This window comes from Phalaenopsis equestris, unplaced genomic scaffold (genome assembly GCF_001263595.1).
Source record: "Phalaenopsis equestris unplaced genomic scaffold, ASM126359v1 Scaffold000300, whole genome shotgun sequence".
Taxonomy (NCBI): Eukaryota; Viridiplantae; Streptophyta; class Magnoliopsida; order Asparagales; family Orchidaceae; genus Phalaenopsis; species Phalaenopsis equestris.
This window is the reverse complement of record NW_018164742.1, coordinates 475,118-481,214: the sequence shown is the minus strand read 5'-3', so window position 1 is coordinate 481,214 and position 6,097 is coordinate 475,118. Positions and strand designations below refer to the sequence as shown.

Below are 6,097 nucleotides of genomic sequence, written 5' to 3'. Positions count from 1 at the left end.
CACTCACCAAAAAATTTTAATAGGGCTTTTACTTAACTCTTTTTCATTTATTTGTTTAACACATAAATATTGATATTTATTTGTATACCATAATTTTTTTGTGTTGCACATTCTATCATCTCCATCACGCACCGTCCAAATCCCTTGTCTCCCACTCGAGGAGAAAAAATCATCATACACGAAAGGGGGGAAACATGTTGTAGCCTCTTATTCTCCTTTAGGTTTGGCTCGGCAGGGGCAAGGTCCTTGCACAAATGAGAAGTGCTCTGCCGCCTCTTCTTCTCCTTATGGTTTGGCTCAGCAGGGCAGGATCATCGCATTATGCAAAGATCTTCAAACTTTTGAATTTAGAAAATTTGAAGCTTTGCACTCATATCTAGGTGTTAATATGGCTGGAAACAAACAGGCTACATGTGAGTGGGTTGCTAGTGAGATTCAAGATATTGTTAAGGAACAACCAAACATCCCATAGAAACAAATAGAAAATAGCTTAGAGCAAGCATATGAACTATCTTTACCATATATGAAACTATGAAGATCAAAAAAGTTAACTCGTTGTCAATTTTTTGGCTCTGTACTAGAATTATAAGTGGGTGTCTGTATAAAAGTAGTAATTGCTTGTTAGGAATCTTGGATCTTAACCTGACTCGTAATCACGCAGTTATTTAGTTTTCAAAAGATAGCCAAAAGCTTGACCTAATATATCTTAGCGGCTAGTGTACAAAATGATATGTTATACAATTTTAGAATTTGATGTGCACACTAGGGGTACTATACAAGTATACGTATCATTTCAAATAATATAGAGTTTTCTTTAAAAACCTCAATATCGATCTCATAGAGAAACAGTAACTTTATATAATGACTTATAAAATTCCTACTTAAAACAATAGATATTTATCTAGGAAAAAAGAAGTAATTACTACCAAAAAGTGTAGTTTAAAAACTAAAGTAAAAATGCTAAGTGTTTCTAAGACAGTTAAGTCTAGAAGAGTTTCGAATTATATGAAGAATATTTCTCCTTGCAATGAGTTTATAATCAGTGTAGGAATCAAATGTTTAAAGGTTAAATGTAGTTTTGCGTCAAATAGAAGCATACATATCATTTATTTTATTCCGAATGCATAAAGAACATTGGCTAATCTAAAGTTAAGTTCCTAATTGATATGGTTATGCTGGGTAGATTTTAGTCTCTCACTTTCAGATTACTTATTGTGTCATCTCTATAGAAATAATCAGGCCTTAGGTTTCGAACAAAAGACCAAATTGATAAAGATTCTAGCCAATCACACTATAATGTCATTTGGTCTTTTGAATGTCATTAGACATTACTGGTTCTGGACATTTGATAAAGCTTTTTATTATCTACTATTTCTTCTAACAACAATAATGACTTGTTTTATACAACACTTGAAATTGTCGAAGGTAATAAAAAAGAACTTAACAATGATTCTTTTTGCAATTAACAATGGCATTTGTTGTTGATATTACTCTTTTAGCTTTTATGTTTAACATAGAGAAAGGTTTGGGATAAGCTATTTGAAATATTTTTCTTAGTGTTGAACATGGAGTATGCTCGTCACTTGTGAAAAAGATTAAGAAGCAAAATTCAGAGCATTGTGTGGTTAGTTGCAAATGCTTATACAAGATATGAGTTTCAAGTTAAACTGAATGAGTTATTGAATCTCAGTCCACTCTTGCATTCTTATATAATCAATTTCCATATAAAAGATCTACATGTCAATTTTTGTCTTTGATAAAAAATCATTACAACACAATTTTTTTTTTTAAAGTGAAATATATTTTCACACATATTTATGACACTAAGATGTTACACTTGTAAATATCCAAATTTAGGTGTTTGATATGCAAATACGTAAGAATCTTGTGATTTGTATGCAAATTTCTCATCTCTTTAGCTCTCATTCCAACGACTTATAAAATAAAGATGGGAGAATTCCGTTTCGTAGTTTCTTTGGAATAATAAATCATCTTTCATAAATACTTGACTTGTACTTAGAAACCCTATCCCCACAATTAAAAGAAAACTTATTGGATTTAAATTCTACGAAAAAGAGTTCAATTGAGCATTAGAATATGATCTAGCGCATCATTTAGATCAAGCAAATGAAGTTAATTTTTTTTTTTTAATTAGAGCCCAAGTAGCGCCTAAGAAAGTGTCCAATCAATATCCATCACAATAGTCCAATGAAAAAAAAAATAGATTAAAAAAGCTTTGAATTTTTTAAATTGAAAACTTTTATAGGTTGGTTATAATAAGAAAATAATTTAGAAAGGTTGTTGGCACATTTATCCCTTAATGACCACTTAACATTCCTTCCAAAGAATTTATCATCCTTTCATCTAAATTTTGCTTAATGTAAGGTATATAAATAGGGCCAGTGTATGATAATTATTTTCATCTATTGAGTGAAGTAATTTGAGTAAACCTTACTTTATTTAGCTCAATGCTTGTTGTCTTCAAGTGTATGCATTTTTTGGGTGAAAATATTTATTTATCCTTTTTTTTTCCTTTAAGTTATTTATTATATCTTCTTAACGTCAGTTCTATGCTCTTCACCACTCTTCCTTCACATCCCACAAATCTTCGAAGGTTAACAAACAAATAGCAAAAGCCTCTCAACCCTTCCAAATACCTCCTCATAGCTCTCAACCAGAGTTAAATAATATTAGTTCTACTTATGTTCCATGCTCAACACTCATGTAAACCCATCCAAATCTTTCCATCCACTCAAGATCACAAGTAGGCATCCTGCATTTATCATTCATAAGTATTTTCAAACCATTTACCTAACCTTAAATTGTTTTCTTAAAGAGATATTCAAAATCAGTCCAAACTTGCCCAATCTGGACTAATCGGGTCATTTTTATTACTATTAACCCTCTAATCCTTCATTAATCCACTACAAACTCTTTTGTGTATGTACGTATATGTATATATATTAAAATAAAAATTCAAAGCCTTTCACGTTAGGGTCCATTTGGGGCAACAGTGCGACACTACACTGCAATTTTGTCTGTTTGGGAAAACTACGTTTTGATAGCTTTTTCAAAAAACAGCTGCCGAAATCTGTGCTTTTTCATTGGTCCTTGCTAGCTACAGTGACAATTTTCTAGTTGCGGTCAGATTTTAAAATATATATATGTAAAAGCTACTGCAGTTTTTTGAACATCAAAATTTTTTTTTCAGTAGCTTCACAACTGCTTTTTGATAAGCTTCAGCTTCCCCAAACAAACCCTTAATCTCATCAAAAGACCACCAACCCATATCAATAAAAATTTCAAAAGTAGTTGAGTGTTCACTTAAGCTTTTGTCTAATACTATATATCGCTAATTTATTTGTTTAATGCATTTTTCATTTACAATAACTTTATTTTCATCACAATTATTGACCATCAAATGCTTTTGTTTTTGTTATATTTTTATCCAACAAAAGATTTAACATATTCTCGTGTTCATATAAGCGAACAAAATAAGTATTTCTAACAAATGTGCAAATATGTATTCATAAATATATGTATGTACATTTCTATCTGACCTCAATTAAATACATATTTTTTATGTATTTAATTGAAATAAAAAAAAAGTCTTTTATCATCTAACATAAACTAATATCTCTATCAAAACTTTTTTTAAAATGAAATACATATTTTTTATGCACAGATTTAAGCCACCAAAATATTATAAGTGTAAATATAAATTTTAAGGGTTAGATATGTAGTACACAAGAATTGTGTAGTATATATAAATGTAAATTTCCCAAAGTACTATTTTAGCTGGCAGGGACATCAATACCCAAATCACACTTGTGCAAGCAAGCATATTTCAGGTTATAAAAAAAAATACAGAAATTTTTACATGAGGTGTCCAATAACAGGGGTCACGCGACAATTTGGGCGCAGTGACATAAACGGTTCGAGCCCGGGTTGCCATGTGGCACCTTGTTATTTGACACCTGATGCAAATTTACATCAGGTGTCTTGATGCAATAAATTTTCAAAAAAAAAAAAAGTGTTAAGTTGTGGAGTTAATTTTAAAAAAAAAAATGCTGTACAGATATTAATATATAATTTCGGATCCAATTTCAGCATATGATTATTGTGGGAGTTGAGAGGATGTGTAATATTTTTGTTATTTTATTAAACATATTTCAAAAAATTAATTATATTTTTCAACTGTCATGAAAAGGGAAAATATTCTTTTTGTTATAATAAATAAATTAGAGATAAAAGTTTTCACAGTTAGATCATAATCATAAAGACAGCAAATATAATGTGACCATCAATCATTGTGCGATAAGTATAAGAATAGGTGCTATGTATGTAAATTCCCCTTTATTTTGTTAGGAAAAATAAAAAGAGGGGGCAAACGTATATGCGAACAATCAATCAAGAGTGCTTGCATAGCTGTGGTCATGAATTTTAAGTTTAAATCCTAATTCATTTTGATTTAATTTAGAATTCGACTTATTTAACCGAATTTAAAATTTACGTGATTCATTAATATAAAACGTTATTGGCTCCCCGCAGCTCTTTACAGCCATCAGTCGATGCAGTTGGTCACTGCGACATTGCTGCCAACACTCACAGCTAGGCAACGCTACTGCAGCTACCCGCCGCCAATCGTCGCTGCCCACCTGCTTGTCACGGACAAATAATCCCACATCGGCTAGGTGTAGGGCCGAAAAATAGTATTTAAGTTCTAGGCTGCCCACCTTTCTTAAGGGCTCTTTTGGGAGGTGACAAATGGTATCAAAGCAGATTACTGCCTGCCAGGTGTGTGGACTCTCCATGGTCCAGTGGGACCCTCGGTAGAGCCGATCTGTGACGAGGGCGTCACGTGATTGGGTGGAGTAGAATGTCACAGACAAATAGTCCCACATCGACTAGATGTAGGGCCGAAAAACAATATTTAAGTCCTGGGCTGCCCACTACCCATAAGAGCTCTTTTGGGAGGTGACATGCTGCTCACCACCGTCGTCATCGCCATCATTCGCCATTGTCTAATGTCACCCTCCACACGCTAATATATTTTGAAATATAATTTTTTCAATCTACTTCGAATGAAATGAATATATATATATATATATACATGTATATGTATATATATACATGTATATGTATATATGTATATGCATACAGATGAATCAAAGTCATTAGAAAGATGCGATATGTCAAGGGAATAAAAATCTATTATAGTAACTAAGCAATCGGCCAGTCTTGTATGATTTCTACTGATAGAGAGGTGATTCTAATTGTGATATTTTAATGCAATATTAAAGGTTTTGATGGTATAAATGTTTTAGATATGCAAATAAATAAGAATTGGGTGGTATGCATGTGAATACCCCAAATTACAAATAACTACCCATTTCTTGCGGTAATATTTTCTATTTGAGGAATGCTAATACAGGATTATTATCTATTAAAAGTAAAATTATCTTCCCTAGCTACGATTAACACAAAAGCTAATCATGCTAATTGCAATTACACTCAGCAATCAGATATATTTTGTTAAATGCGCAGTGAAACAACTATGATTAACATTGTTATTTTGTTTAAGAAAACATTGCCATTTAAACAAAGCTAGACTGACTAATCTAATGGAAGACATACCACAGAATTCTTATGAATTTATACATCTTAACACCCAAACTTTATACTTTGCATATAAGCCTCTTTACATTTAAATAAAAGAGGGCATTTCACTTTGGACGGTAGAAATATAAGAAGTAAAGTTCAGACGTCAGATATGTAAATGCATAAGAATTAGGTGGTATGTATGTAAATGTCCTCAGTCAGTATTAAAGGCAAAAACAGCATTTCAAACTGCATTTTTTTCAGGTCTCGAGGGGTAATATAAACAGAAATTTATCAGATCTTTTAAATAAGAGAAGTGGGATATTACATAACAATAATTTACAAAAAAAATTATAGAAAGGCAGCAATTCATGGAACACTTGATAAAAAGGTGAATATATTACACAAAAATACACACCAAATCCTAATTTATGCTACTTAAATACTACCTACTAATAAAGTGATATATCACCATAGCAGCAAGGAAAAAAAGACC

General features: G+C 31.6%; 1 protein-coding gene across 2 annotated transcripts in view; it reads right to left on the bottom strand.

Annotated features, from left to right (window-relative positions):
* Window positions 1–5,902: 5,902 nt before the first annotated feature.
* Window positions 5,903–6,097, bottom strand: part of LOC110025458 (receptor-like protein kinase HSL1) — a 22,118-nt gene continuing 21,923 nt past the window's right edge. The window contains exon 4 of one of the 2 annotated variants that reach the window (XM_020725948.1): window positions 5,903–6,097. The gene's annotated coding sequence lies outside the window, so the exon portion shown is untranslated. The other variant, XM_020725950.1, reaches the window with a different exon arrangement.